Source organism: Ictidomys tridecemlineatus, chromosome 3, assembly GCF_052094955.1.
Source record: "Ictidomys tridecemlineatus isolate mIctTri1 chromosome 3, mIctTri1.hap1, whole genome shotgun sequence".
Classification (NCBI taxonomy): Eukaryota; Metazoa; Chordata; class Mammalia; order Rodentia; family Sciuridae; genus Ictidomys; species Ictidomys tridecemlineatus.
In genome coordinates, this window is record NC_135479.1 from 72348326 (window position 1) to 72364951 (window position 16626).

Here is a 16626-nt window from a genome sequence, read left to right on the forward strand (position 1 = left end):
ATTTAAGTATGACCAGTACATAAAATCTAGCTCATACTGATTTTTTGCTCACACTAGGTAAATGAGGCAAGCCTTACTCCACAAGCTGCAACCCCTAGATATGTGACAATAACCAAACACACATTTCTTTGGAAGCATCTCTGTTCTTGTCAGGTCTTTTGGTCACAGCACTGAAAAAAACTGACTAAAACAGGGGAGAAAAAGTTTACTTGGGGGCTCACAATTTCAGAGGTCTCAGTCCAAAGACAGCTGGTTCCATTCCTTGGGGATCTAAGTGGAGATCATGCTTCATCAAGAGTGTGGTGGAGGAAAGCAGCTGGCTGGCAATGTGGCCCAGGGAAACAGAGAAAGAGTCTGCCCCACCAGGACAAAATAAACCCCAAAGGCAGGCCTTCAGGGACCCACCTCCTCCAGCCACACCCTACCTGCCTACAGTTACCACCCAGTTAATCCCTATCAGGAGATTATTCACTGATTGGGTTAAGATTCTTATATCCCAATAATTTCTCTTCTAAACTTCCTTGCATTGTCTCACACATGAACTTTTGGGGGACTCCTCACATCCAAACCATAACAATCTCTTTAAATATTACAGGAGACAGAGCAGAGAAAAACATCCCCAGGCATCAAAAATGCCTCAGTTCCTCTTCATAAATAAATGACAACTTCTGAATAAGTAAATCAAATACAGAAAAGCAGCACTGAGATAACCCTCCGCCCCCATCACCCAAAGCATGCTAACTGAAGTTACTCTTCTTTTTCCACATAAATATTGTTCCTGACTGCAGACAAGAATATATCCTGCAACAGCAGCCTAACTCCCTGAGGAAGTGTGAATGTTTAGCTAAGGGGTCCACAAGAATATCAAATATTCATCGGCAAAAGCAGCAGACTGCAATATGCACATAATCTTTTCTCTCCAAGCAGCACAGCTACTTGATGGATTATAAGATTCTGATCATCTGAAAAGCATTCCAAACGACTGTGACTGATCAATTGCTGACAACAGATACACATAAAGGAACAGAAGCCTGAAAACCTCATAACCAGTGAAGCAAAAGCAAAGGTGGACCAGATGTTTTATAATATAAAACTATACTGATAAATTCCTCTATCCCTTTATGTAAAGGTGAAGTAAACTTTACCAAATATATTTTCACTAAAAAGAGAACTGGGTCTAGAAAAATCATGCTATTACCATGCCATTAATCTTTTTCTTTAAAACCGCATCTAACAATTTATTATATTCAGATGTCTTTTCAAACCCACATGAAAAATATTTATTCCATTCTGGCTTTTCCGAGTAGAATTTAATCATACATTACACATTTCATCAATAACATGAAAATGATACACAGAATATGATATAAAAGACTGTCCTCTTTTTATCATATCTAAATTTTAAAAATGTGATTTAAAGTGTCACTTGAAAAGTTTGCATAAAATGTCAAGAATTTCATCTCAAAGTAACAAGATCATATATACTGAACATATTCATCTGTTTGCACTAGCTTTGCCAAAATTACTAGCGTAGTTTTCTTTTTTAAAAAATTCTAAGTTACAAATTTAAACCAGTGGCTCTTACAGTGTTTGAAAATAAGCAACAGAACAAGGACTTTACTTGTTCACAGATAATCTACTAGAGACTATCAGCATGCATATATTAAAAGGGATTCCCCAAAAGTTCAGTTTCCTTTTGATTTGAAGCTTTTAACTCTGAAAGCAGGCCAAAGTCATCACTAAATGCCAGCAAATTAACATCATAAGAAAGATAACTTGCTCATCAGCTATTTATTGAGTATCTGCAGAGTGCTAAGAGTGCTAAGGTAGCCTGCTCTAAAGGACATCAAGAAAGACACACAAGGACAAAATTACAGCCTAGAAGGTCAAAGCAAAGAATGAAGACCCTCTGTAGCATCTGACACCAGCGGCCTAACAGGTTGGAATGATGATAGATAAACACCCTGTCTTCTCTTTCCTAGAAATACCCAATACAGTGGTGGACGATTTGGGTGAAGACTATCACCATTATCTGTCATCCCCAGAGACCAGAGGGGCTATGGTCACATCAGTAACTTCACAATCAATTTTCCTTATATAATCGGGCATATCACCAATCTGCATTTCTTGAAAAAGTACATCATTAAATAAATACCTAGCATTAATCAGCCATGTTTGACCTTCTGATTATGGAATTTCTAAACTTTATTTAAGAAAAATACATAGAGTTACACTTCATTTACTCAGCTACCTTAAATATTTGGAAAACATTTAAGAACGTAAAAAGTAGCAAAACAGTACATTAAGTAGGCAAAATAAATGTCAGCATCTGCTTCCTAAAACTACATAGGGACAGTCCCAAATGCACTCAAAATATGTTTATTTTAGAGGTAAGTTTAATAAGGAAACTGTAACTAGAAAACCAGGGAAAAGTAAGCAGAGACACATGAGCCACTTATAACAGGTCACAAATGACAGGAGGGAGGAATTAAGGAAACTGACAAAAAATGAGAACACAAAATGCATAGTCTGAGGATACTTGATGCAGAACTGATTTTAAGGTGAGAACTCAAAAGAAAAGTGGTCTCTTACTTTTTTTTTTCCTTTCCTATTGAACTTGGGAACTGCTTGTAGGTACTACTTTAACACAATACTGGTCCATCAATATTAGAAATAAGGGACATTTTCCCCCTTACAGGACACAATAATAATACACAGAGTGGGTGGGAAGTACATTTAGAGGAGCATGAGTTTATGTTTCCCACTTTAATGTTCTTTAATCTTTAAAGAAATTGTTTTGCCAGGTGTGGTCGTGCACGCCTATAATCCCAGCAATGTGGCTGAGGCAGGAGCACCTTAAGTTTGAGTCAGCCTGGGCAACTTAGTGAGACTCTGTCTTGAAATAAAAAAAAATAAATAGAGCTGGTAATGTAGTTCAGTAGTCGAGAACCCCTGGGTTTGACCCATACACAGTACTACAAAAAATTAAAAAGAAAGAAAGTAAAAAGAAAAATAGAAGAAAAAAAAAGGAGTTGTTTTGTTTGGTGTTTGCTTGTTTCTACTAACTATGTATACTTAAAACCCTTTCAAATGCCATTCAGGGAGGAACAGCATTTTGAAAAACATGAAATAGTGCTGTTATGATAATAAGTGTAATTAAAATGCTGCCAAGAGCCAGTACAGGAATTTTAGATCTCACAGTTCTCGACAATAAATAGCAGCAGAGTCACTGCTGTGGAGAAGACTATCTTAATGAACAAATTTCAAACATCTGCTTGTCTGAGCTGGCAGATTCCTCTGGCACAGAGCTCACATTCGACAGGAGTGCATCTCCTTAGACATTTACTCCCTCTTTTCTTTTGGCTGTGGCACATACATTTTCGGTGCTAAATGTCATAAATATTTTCAGGGTATTGACAGGTGGCCAGGAGAAAATTAACTTCCAGTTTTCCACATTTTGTTCCTTACCTCTTCACACCAACCCCAGGTTGAGAACAACATCTACTTTGACAGAGCTATTGGGCTCCTATAGCAACTAACTGTATCACTGCCACCACTGCCTGGGGGAGCTACTACTGCAAGCATGGGTGTGGTCACATCATCTCAGCCTGTTTCTTCAGAACAGGCATAAAAGTCTCCAAAACAGAGATGAAAATTTGTACATCAGTGTCCTATACCTGATGGGTCTAACTTGCAAAAGATATGTTTCAAACAGCTAGAGATTGATGCTACCCACACTTTAAAGTTACAAGAGTTATAGGTGCTCAGGAAGATATTCATTTCTCTTAGCAGTTCTATTTCCATATTGATCAAAACATTTCACCAAATTACAACCACTGCCACTATGATGTTGCTAGTCAGCAACAGACAACTCATGCAAAATAACGTACTTGATAAATGTGGTCAGTGACCTACACTTAATATAATTATAGTCATTCCCTTCTATAATGAATCTCCTTTTGTGTGTGTGTTTGTAAGCAATATATACACAGCCCTACCCTGCTGGTTAAGACCCAAACTGTGAAATTAACACACAAATAAAAACAAAGAACCATTAAAAGTAAACAAATTGTGGTATATCCATACAATGTAATATTATTTGGCAACAAAAAAAAATGATGTTCTGATTTTGCTAAAACATGGATCAATGCTGAAAACACGTTAATCATCAAATTTTGAAAAGCTACATTTATATGAATTCTATTTAGATAAAATGTCCAGAATAGCAAATCCATACAGACACTAAAGATTAGAGGTTACCAGAAGCAAGGGAAATGGGGAATGGGAAGTAGCTTCTAACAGGTATAGAGTTTCATTTTAGGGTGATGTTCTAAAGTTAGACAGCAGTAATATTGTAAAACTCTGTGAATATAATATGAAACACTAAAATGTACATTTTATAAGGGCATATTTTGTAGTCTGTGAATTCACTCTCAATAAAGCTGTTATTTTTTTAAAGGCTCAACAGATGATAAAAGACACTACAAGTAGAGTTCTTCAATATAGGAAGACTAAATTCCCAGCCACACTTATTGGCACTTGAATTTTATCAGTGTCAGCTCATCTTTATATCCTGGATCTATCTACTAAGCCTGTAAAAGTTTCACTTTCACTGCTTAATTTTAAAAACACAATCTCCACTTAACAAAAAAGAGAAACAGGATTAACTGCAATCAGGGGCTAAATCCCACAGTGCTTCTCTTTGTTAACAAAGTACATTCTATATGAACCCATCTAATGTAATTTATTAACAGGCAGTTCCAAGGAAATCTTAGGTCATCCAAATATTCTGCAATCACAGAAAAAAAAAATTGCAGGTAGTACTTAATTCACCATCAGCTACAATGTCAAAATCTAGGTATGCCTATTTTGCACAACTAGTGACAATTATTAGTCAATGAAAAAGGAAAATGTTTTAAATGTGAATACTCACCTTGTTTCTTTTAACCCTTCCTTCTGAATGACTTCCAATATCTGCTTTGCTGTCATGGTGAGTTGGGATGTTTTTCTAGTGCCTAAAAAATAAACATAAAATTTCGATATTATTATATGGAAATATAAAAACTGAAAATATATGTAAATCATGCAGTTTTTATTTAAAGTTTTAAGGGGGAAGAGGCTTTTATGTGAACGTTATGTTCCCATCACACAGCTCAGATGTCCAAATTTTTTTATGAACTTTTAAAATGGCAATTTCTGCAACACATAGGGGGTCTATTCTTGAAAAAAATGTCACAAAGGCATACACACCAAAAAAGAAAAAAAAAATGAAACCTAACGAAACAAGTCAATAAATGTATGTAATTTCCTTTATGTGAAAAATTGCTGATATTTCACGGTTAAAGTCATGTCCCCAAGCTGTTAAAATGTTTCCTAAGTTCCCAGGACCTTGGAAACATGGAGCCTGAATGCTACCAGTAGCAGAGAACAGGATGCTGGTCACAAACATCATCATGGGATTCATATTTTGATCAATCTCGTTTATATTTTTTTAAAAATGAGAAAGAAGATAAAACCTTCATGGCTAAAATGTTGAAATAAGCATATAAGAGCTAAAGTCACTCAGTGCTATGTGTTTTCCAGTTCAGCTTAGTTTCCTTTCTTTTGCCTTTTCCAATTAATTTCAAGTAAATCCTTTCCTCTTTCCATTCAGCCCATCTCAGTTTCATGACCTCAGTCCCATTTTCTTTCCTCTTCTGCCCTACTTATTCTTTTGGGAAGGGGTTTAACCTCAAACAAAGGGCATAGAAATACATGAAACATAGCTCATTATTTTCACAGGCATTAGACCATCAGCCCTAATCAGGTTCCCTTACTGATCCAGGGACTCAACTCCATGCAGTGGAAGTGGTAAGTAGCAGAGCCCATGTTGCTCACCCCTGTGGACCCCAGGGACCATACATGGGCACAAGAACCAAGTCTACACAAATCTTCATAATGACCTCCTTCAAGGGTAGATGACACCAAACTATGTTACACTGGAGCATCATGCACAAATCATGGCCCCGTGCAACTTAAAGATACTAGCGTTCTCATTTATAATTATTTACTAGAAGGATCATAGTTATTAAGAATTAACAGGGTCACCCTAAAAGGCTTCCCAATCCGTTCAAAACAGCTCTGTGATCTCGTTGACTGTCATTGGCCAAATTTCAACTAGTTTACTAGCAAAGGCTCTGTCCAGAGAGGTCCCCAAACTCCAAAGAGTCACACACAGCCTGCCCCGCTTCGTGTTCAGGTTGCTTCCCTTGTCCTCCCTGTTCCCAGGCAATCCCCCCCTCTTGCCCAATCTCACTCATTCCTTGACTCATTGCTGGTAAGTGCTTTACAGGATACAGACATATGAGCCACACTAGAAGGAGAGCCTGGCAACTGGTATGTCCACAGGAAAGAAGGAAAACGGTCCTCCCCGAGGAGGACACCGAGAGGAGGTGCACTGAAAACTGGGAAAGGCGATAAAAGAAACAGGCATCAGGAAGAGGACTGAAGGATAAAAATCTTGGAAAAAAGGCAATAAGGAAACTGCATAATAAGGCTAAAAAGGGGAAAAGATTTTATCACATAGAAAGGGAGAAATAAATAGACATGGAAACAAAAAAAAGCTGACAGAATTTTCAAAAAAAAGAGGAATTGTAAGAAGAACGGTGTATAATTATGAATCACTGAAAGGAGATGCTGTGGTCACAGGTACTACATATAGGGTCGGCATCACCCCAGTGAGAGGCAATGCTGGGAACACGGATGGTCTCTCATAAAAGATATAGGTAGAAGGTCAGCAGACACAGACACAGACACACACCAAGCAAGGATGAGGGGAAGCGAGGGGAGAGGAACAGGATGGTGGAAAGAAGGGGAAGAAGGGAGAAGGGTAAGGAGGAGGAAAATTGAGCTGAACTGGGAATGTCTAAAGGCAAAATGATTCCGTCTAGAAAGGGCCAAGGAAGAAACTCCAGTGTACTGGACAATATTTTAACAGAAATTTGGGTGCACTTGAAAGTGGGGTTACTCACTGTGGAGGATTCCCTGTTTCTCTTCCTGAGAATAGGCCCCTCAGCACACCTGGGCAGCTCCTCCCAGCAATTGAGAGAATTTGGATAGCCCTGTCCCCTTCTCTATGACATCACATCCTACTCTATAAAAGAAGTAAAAGTGCCAAGAATTACATCATGAAGTGGAAGAGAGGCAGGAAGGAAATGATGAAGCCACACAGACACCAGAAGCCACCCTCAGTTCCTGCAAGACAGAGAAAGAAGACAGAGGAGGGCATGTTCCTGGGTGTGAGCAAGCTGTACTGAGCTCTAGTTGTGTACACATGAGGGGAACAAAAGAAATTACCTTCACAGAACAAAACATGGATACCATCAAAATAATGTGACACACAGCAAAGACATGAACAGACTCACAAGCAGTCATACTCTAAAACACTGAAGTGAGGAAAAGCCCCAGTCAAGTATAAGAGCATCCTAAGCTCTCAGGTGCAAATACTAGATTGAGTACCACCCACTGTACCAGTAAACCTGTAGCTATGGGGTATACCTCGGCCTTCTTTTTCACCTGTTTTAGATATTTTACCTATATGTGCAAAGTTTTCTATATTTATGCAAGCAAGTCCATTGGTCTTTTCCACTGGCTTCTACTGTTTAAATGCATAGAAATTTCTTTTACCCAGTGAGCATGCAAATATCTGCAAATGTTTCTCTCATTTCTTAAAATATTTATTTTTTAGGTAGAGATGGACACAACACAATGCCTTTATTTTTATGTGGTGCTGAGGATTGAACCTGAGTCCCGCCCATGCTAGGCGAGCACTCTACCACTGAGCCACAATCCCAACCCCATCAAACATTTTTATATACTTTTTAATTCTTCTGAAATTTACATTTTATGCAAAGGTGAATACGAAGATAAACCCCCATTTCCTATTAAAAGCCACATTTCCCCGATGGTATGTGTTCCACTGGCAAGTGAAGCATCCTCTGCCCTATATAAATACCAGGATGATGAAAAGCTTTCAAAATATGAAATCTATATATAATGTGGGGACTCAATATGTAAAACATACAAACAGAGCTGTTTTTGTTGAACTGGATATGAGGAAGGTACAAGTCCCCATACTTATGGCCAAAGGTGCATCTGGGAATCCTGAGGGTTTCAAAACTGCAAAGTACTGTCCTTGTGGCTTATGCAAGGATCCCTCTGGGTCTCTCTAATCTTTCAGATAATCATTGTCAGGACTCTGACTAAACTGTTGTAACTGATATCACACTAGAGTGCGCTGCGCTCTGAACAGGATGATGCTCTTATTATTCCTTCATTTTTTTTAATGTCTACTGTTTTAGTTGTATATGGATGATACCTTTATTTTACTATTATTTTTTCTTTAAAAAATTATTTTTAATCCATTGGGATTTTTTTCTTAGTTGTAGTTGGACATAGTACCTTTATATCACTTATTTTAATTTAATTTTTTTATTTATATATGACAGCGAATGCATTACAATTCTTATTACACATACAGAACACAATTTTTCATATCTCTGGTTGTATACACAGTATATTCATATCAATTCGTGTCTTCATACATGTATTTTGGATAATAATGATCATCACATTCCACTATCATTGCTAATCCCATGCCCCCTCCCTTCCCCTCCCACCCTTCTGCCCTATCTAGAGTTCGTCTTTGCCTCTCATGCTCCCACTATAAATCAGCCTCCTTATATCAAAGAAAACATTCAGTATTTGTTTTGGGGGGATTAACTAAACGTCACTTAGCATTATCTTCTCTAACTCCATCCGTTTACCTGCAAATGCCATGATTTTATTCTCTTTTATTGCTGAGTAATATTTATTAGAAACTTCCAACACAGTATTTCATTTAAATTTAATTTTAAAATCCATAATAACCACCTTATTGTTTTGTATTTTGAGTTGCAACCATGAATAAACTTTTTAATATAATATTTTCACATTTTACTGCAAATGCACACAAAAGCCATAGAATTGATAATTATTATCTATATGAAATAGTTAATTGAATTCTTAATAGTTCTAACTGTACCAAAGAATTGGAATTTTTTAACAAATGATATGAATTGTATCTTCTTTCTAGTATCTGTTTTGTTTCTCTTTCCTACATACTTTGGCTGAAAATTTATCTTTTGTAACTCATTTCAAAAAACTTGCTAAAAATTTGAGCTAACTTATCATTTGCTTCCTCAAAAACAGGCCCCTAAAACTGCAGCATTTTGCTAAGGATAAGCTTTAGCCAGAATTATTAGAATAAGCACTGCCAAGAGAAGAGTGTAATTAGAAAACACTGGTCAGACATATCACTGTCTCTTCACAAATTAGTCTGTACCAGTGATCAATCTTTACATGAAATGCCCTTTCTTTCTTTGTAGAGTGACTTCTCTCCTGTGGGAGAGCCATATCTGTGATTCTTGTTCATTCTCACTCTCCAGGAGTTACCTTGCAACTCTCAAATCCTTTCAGTTCTTACCTACTTTCTTTTTACAGCATTGCTCCTGTAGGAAAAGTTTCAAATTCCACACTGGTCTCCAAAAATGGGAACTCCCCTGTGGCCAGGGACACAAAGGATACATATCATCAGCTACCTTCCTAGAGACCGGTCTTTTATTTTTCCCCAGGAAGTGAACAAATAAATGTACAGATACACCACTGGATTTCAGGTTTCTGACTTACTGTATCAGAGCCCATGTCAAAAACATCTAAATTCATGCAACTGAAGCAAGACAGACTCGTCCCAGATATTTCCTTCCCCCATTATCCACAATCTTAGCTACAGGAAGAGCAGGGCTGGTATGCCAAACCATTTAGGACACAGGCCATGTGAAGAATGTGTCTTTCTATGCATTAAGTTCACTCTCTTAAGTACTTTTCTGATTCAGGAACATTGGCTCAGACATTTTAAGGCTTACTCAAAAATTCCTTAGTGCCTTTCAAACAGAAAACTCACTTTAAGTGTCTATAAGATAAACACACTAGAACAGTGTTCACATAAAGGTCAAAATTTTGGCCTTCTGGGTCCTAAATTAAAGTTTCAGAGAGTTTACTTATGTGATTGCAAAAAAAGAAAAAAAAACTCTGTACAATTTAAAAATTATTTCAGTGTTTACAACTGTAAAATGCTAAATGGATATCAGTGACCAGTGTCACCCTTTTTCTAACTTACTGTGTTCTTCCTCTAATCCACAGTGGCAGTTCATTAAAGTGTTTAGATGTTTAAGGCCTGTGTCCTGGGTAAATGATTATGGGGTTATAACAACAATAAGCCATTATATAGCTCTCCACAATTGCAGAGTGCTTTCAAACAACATATAGTATTTCATTTGCTTTCCCACAACATATTATTTTATTTGATCCTCACAATGCCATGAGATGCATAAAAAACAGTATCATTAACACTCTGTGTGATGAACAGAGTTGAACAAGGCCATAAAGCTAGTAAGTGGGTGAAGAGGACCTATCTACATGATGTTATTGATGATGGAAATGTTTAAATGTAATAAGAGCAGCTAATATTTTATTAGACAACTTTTATGTGAGAGGACCTCATTAGGAGCTTCTCATTATTATAATAGACTCCAGAATTCCCACAGGTAACATTTCCTATTTCTATTACTCTTGAAAAATCTCAAAGGTCCATGTCATTTTGATGAAACGTGAATTTGGATCACTGGTAGTCTTCAGATAAAAAAAATAAATCACATAAAAAGTTATAGCACCTTGCCAGCTGCCTGGTATTTACAGTTCATTTAGGTTTTCCTCCACTGACAGTGTATGTGGTTACTAATTAAGGAGTTAAAGATGATACTTACAATTTTCCATTTGAGTTTAATGCGTTTTATGAAAAAAAATGTATGCTATAAAAGTATTCATGTTTATGTGACTTGGCAGGTAAAATAGCATTATAATAGCCCAGAGAATCAGCCCTACTACACCCAAAAATTGAACCCTCTGAGAAGGTAATATGCTGCAAGATGGTACAGCTAGTAAGTGAGAGAACTAGCCCGTTCTGCTCTTTTTAACAAGTTAAACTGCTCCTCATCATGAGCACAGGGCTTTTACAGAAATGGAGATCCTCTAATCAAGATATTATACAGAGGATCTATTTCAAAACCCCACTACAACAATCTCACTCTTAAGAACAATCAGACATTTTCTTGAATTCTCAGATAATGGTTTAAACTATATGTTCCCTCGATAGCACCTGTCAAAACTGTCATTAATTAGTATAACCTGTTTAATGATGTTCTTCCTGCTACACTGCAAACCTCATGAGACCAAGGGTCTTAGTTCTCATTCACATCTATATCTTCAGACTATAGCACTGCTAAATAGGCTCTAATAAATAAAGATCAAGGTAATTTGGTGGGATATACTGATTCATCCAATATTTGGAATGTTATAGAATACTGAAGGCACAATCAGGTGAACCAGGAGCCCCTACTCATTAACTGACTGATGTTAGATGTTTAACCTCCTTGGGTCTCAGTTTTTTCATTCTGTCATTCATAAAAACATTGTGAAAGACTAAATGAGATAATGAATGTCAAGTACTTATTATTCCAATGAGTCAAATGACTACCTACACTAGTTAGAGTTAGTAAACATTAGCTAGCACTATCATAAAAAATAAATAAAGACCCTTTATTTAGTCTAGAAACAGAACTTGTCAAAACCCATAATATAGCTATAAGAAAATGAAGGACATTAGAAGTGGTCTTTGAGATCTTCTGAGTAAACTACACCAGTTTGTACAAATCAGGTCACACATTCCTATTCCTCATCTCCTGGCCAAGGCCAAACATATTCCACAATAGATTCACAGGAAAATCTGCACCACAAAGTGCCCAATTTCATGGCACAGTTGACATTACTTGGGTACACAGAAAAATGGAAAGCAAGAGATACCCAGAGCTCACCCAATGTTCTAAAAAAGTAAATAATAATTGTTAAAATTATTAAGTCTTTTACATGCATCAAAAAAATTCTACTTCCCTTTTATTTCTACTGAGTAATCCTAATTTTTGCCTTTGGATATAACAATGACTATTTAATATTAAATTATAAGCACTGTCCTTACATATAAGTTTAAAAGGCAACTGTTAAAAAAAGGTTTGTTACTAATGACATATTGCCACATGTTTTTAACACTAGTAGGAGCCAAGTCTCCCTATTTTTCCAGGTTAATGGAGCTTCAGTTTCTTTCATCAGTCCTCAAGTGAAACAGTTTGCAACAATGCCATCAATATCACCCTCCTTTGAATATTCTTCAGTTTCCCAATTCACTTTTAAAACACAGCTTTGTCTTTGAGAATTATACTCATTACAATAAATTAGCCAAATACCAATAATAAATACTTTACAGTTTAATCAAAATACAATATTGTGTAACCCTTAAATCCATTTTTCTATCTCCTATAAGTACATTAATGTAACCTAATGTAACGCTTTCTCTTTTTAGCAACCATCTCACACTGTCAGGCAATGAAAACTTCTGAATCTTTCAATATTTGCTTCTGAAATCACATCCACAATTCTGTGGTGCATTTTCCAAGCTTGCCAAACAGATCTTTGTTTGCACTTGTGTTTGTTTCAATCCATTTTTGCAGCCTCTAAAATATTATTAGTCACAAGTATTTGATTATCCAAGGTCAATTCATCCAAGAAATCTCCCCCAGATTTCTACATGCCCAGAAAAAAGGCCTATAAAAAAAAGGACACTGTTAACTTGAGTAAATTTTATCTTTAAGCTGCAGGCTATTTGTTTAAGCTTATAAAGTACTCTGTTGGCCAGTTGCTCACGTGTTCTGTTTTAATCAACTGGTTTTTGTGTGTGTGTGTGGGGGGTTTTCCTGCTAGGACTAGAAGATCTGACTAGAATAATTTTAGGAGGAAAATTTTATTTGGAGGCTCACAGTTTCAGAGGTCTCAATCCTTAGGGCTCAAGGTAAGGCAGAGCCTGTGGTAGAGGAAAGCAGCTCACAAGCTCACATGATGATCAGAAAGTAGAGAGAGAGAGAGAGAGACTTCCTGCTCCAGATACAAAATATATACCCCATAGCCATGTCCCCAATGAACCACTGCCTCCAGCCACACCCCATCTGCATCAGTTATCACTCAGTTAATCCCATCAGCACTTAATTCAAGATTGGGGGGCTGGGGTGGTGGTTCAGTGGTAAAGCACTTGCCTAGCATGTGTGAGGCACTGGGTTCAATTCCCAGCACCACATATAAATAAACAAAGGCCCATCGGTGATTAATAAAATATTTAAAAAAAAAAGAATAGATTAAGGCTATAGCCCAATCATTTCTCCTCCAAACCTTCTTGCGTTGTCTCATACGTGAGTTTTAGGGGGACACCTCACATCCAAACCATAACAAGTTCCTTTTTTATTCTGTAATACCCACACCCTTGACTGGCAGGATTTTGATGTATGACTTCAAGTGATCCATGGCAGAGTCACACAAGGCAGTGGAAAACAAACTTGTGGCTACTAGAATCTTCCTGTAGACTGATACTGATTACTCAATCAATATTTTTTGCCTATAGGTGTTCAATCTGCTACAAATCCATTTACTAATGCTATCACTCAGATCATTATTGTCCATCACTTCTAAAAGAGTTTCAAGTAGACTAATGTCAAATAACTAGCTGAAGCATAGCTCTAATAGTCACATCTTACTGATTTATAAGTTTGATAATCCTATCAAACATAGATTAATTTAGTTTGACATAAATTAACTGAGAGAATCCATAATGCCTTTCATGGATCTTTACTTTAATTTCTAAATGTTCATAGTTATATGTTTAATAATAGACTCCAGAATTTTTACTGAGAGTTGAGATAAAGCTATGATTTTGAAAACTTTGTCCTTCCTTTTTAAAACATTTTTTAATTTATATATGACAGCAGAATGCATTAAAATTCTTATTACATATATAGAGCACAAGTTTTCATATCTCTGGTAATATTTACATAATAGTTATTCTGAAGCAGGCCTTATTCTGTGATGCATATAATCTCATTCAATGCTAATAACAACTCTATGATGTCGGGCCTGTTATCAGCCTCATTTAAAAAACCACAGAGGAACAACTAAGGCACAGCAGTGTTAACTTAATTTTCTCAGAGTTCTATAACTAGAAAGAGACAGCACAAGATTTGAATCTAGTTCATCTGGACAACTGTTCTCCTGTTCTCGTGGTCCTTCCCATGGTTATCAGCAGTGCTCTCAGGTCCCCTCTGTACTATTTCTGTGTCCTGTCATTAAGCAGATGTTTGATCATTACTTATCCCAACTGTAGTCAATATAACTTTCTTATGACACCTTCTAAAAAGAAACATGATAATTAAAAAAGAGACAAATATAATGAAATGTTTCAAAACTAAATGATGATAAAGTTGCTGTGTCTGATCTAGAACATGTCCTAATTTCATGGCAGTTCTTTTTTTTTCTTTTTTCTTCTTTTTTTCTTTTTTTCTTCTTATTTTTTTCTTTTTTTCTTCTTCATGGCAGTTCAAAAGTAGAATTTGTTAATTCACATTAGTTGAGTGAAAGAAACAAAAGTTTGTCAAAGCAGATAAATGCTTTTTCTATTTCTAAACTAAAGGAATTGTCTGTTATCAAATTCATAGTCCTTGATAGTAAAGGACAATCACTTCACTGAGGTTTTTGCAAAAGCAAACAGAGAAAATATATATTGTGCTGTAGAAACTCCCATTTATATATATCATTAAAAAATAATTGAGAATATTAGGTGAAATAATCCAGGTAAATAATTTTCCCACAGGCTAATATGATTAAATCAAGATCATATGTTCTACCAACTTAGAATTTGGGTATTATTTTTTGTTTGTTTGTTACTTGGGATTAAACTCAGAGGAATTCATCCACTGAGCCACATCCCAAGCCCTAGTTTGTATTTTTATTTAGAGTCAGAGTCTTTACTGAGTTGCTTAGCCCCTCACCATTGCTGAGGCTGGCTTTGAACTGATGATCCTCCTGTCTCAGCCTCCAGAGCCGCTGAGATTACAGGCGTGAACCAACATGCCTGGCAAAACTAGAATTTATTTATATTTTGTTAGTAACTATGGATAAATAGGTAACTCAGAAAAACAGATTTGCCAATGGTGGGACTAATGCAGTATCATCAAATTATGGTGCTTCATGTGTACTTTTTCTTACATATGGAGAGAAAAATGATGTCCGTGTGAAAATAGACAACAGAATATTGATGGTCAAAATCAGCATCATTCTGCAGGATGATTTTTTTTTTATACTAGAAATTAAGTTGAGCCCAGGGATATTTTACCATCCCAGGCCTTTTTTTTTTTTTTTTTTTTTTTTTTTGAGACAAGGTCTCATTAAGTTGCTTAGGACACTGAGGACATTACTAACTTGCGGAGCCTGGCCTTGAACTTATGATTTTCCTGCCTCAGCCTCCCAAATCACTGGAATTACAGGCATGCACCACCATGCCTGCTTGCAGGGTGACAATCTGAAGCAGCAATCACTAGAGACCTTGGGAAGCCTTACAAGGTTCTGGTGTTAATAATAGCAACTAATAGTTACATAATGCTAGAAAGCACTTTGTAATAGAAGCACTTTGTGATAGAAATAGACCAGGCACTTTTCTAAGAATTGACTTATGTTAACACATTTAATTCCATAATCACCCATTAAGTTAGGTATTACTGCTTTCTGTACATCATAGAACCAAGATACCAATCTATTCCCAAGTCAGAAGCAGAGCTGGAATTCAAACCCATGCTTCCTACACCAAGTGTTTTGCCATCACAATATACTCTCTTGGATCAAATGGTGCAAATTTACTTGGAGGGTAATTTAGCAGTACTATTAAAATATAAAAATAGGCAGTACCATTTATGGAACCTAGTGCACTTTTAGGTATTTTCCTTACAGGAATCTACAACCCATGCCACATCTTTAATAAAGCACTATATGAAATTTTAACAAAAAGATCCAATTCTAAAAGAAATAGTTAAATGAAGATACACAAATGTCACAAAATAATATATAGTCATTAGAAAAAATAGGGTAAGAAATATTTACTGACATGAAAGGATGTCAGTAAAAAAAATGAGTAAAAATATTTGCCAACACACACATCCTCCAAAATACGTATGAGAAAAGTATACAGTTGAGTGTATGTGGTATTCACATACACACACCCACAAATCCCCATTCATATAAATGCAAATCATATAAAAACATTCAGTCAACAACTGTTACCCTATAAAGTAAAAAAAAAAAAGAAGAAAAAAGTCAAAGAAGGTAATTTTATACTCTGTTATGCTTTTGTATGTAAAATCACTAATGATTTTCATAATCTTTAAATTGCACACTTATGCAATATCTATATTATATAAATTATACTAATTATGCATGTTATGAAAATGGTTATTAACTAATTGAAAAATCTGCTCCAAAAAGAACCAAAAATGAACACTCACACAACAAAACAGTTATAAGACTTATACTGTAAAGCACAGTGGAGAAAATATAATATAGGTAGACCAATTTTTTTCTAAAGCAAATATTAATCGTTCAATCTGAGTCAGGAAAAATCTTCAG

At 36.1% G+C, this 16626-nt stretch overlaps 1 non-coding gene across 2 annotated transcripts in view; it reads right to left on the reverse strand.

Annotated features, from left to right (window-relative positions):
* Positions 1-16626, reverse strand: part of LOC120884853 (uncharacterized) — a 42260-nt gene that overhangs the window by 4567 nt on the left and 21067 nt on the right. Inside the window, exons 2-3 of one of the 2 annotated variants that reach the window (XR_013436471.1) lie at positions 7011-7132; positions 4934-5015 (exon numbers count right to left, since the gene is read on the reverse strand). This is a non-coding gene — a transcript (uncharacterized LOC120884853). The remainder of the gene's footprint in view (positions 1-4933; positions 5016-7010; positions 7133-16626) is intronic. The other variant, XR_013436470.1, reaches the window with a different exon arrangement.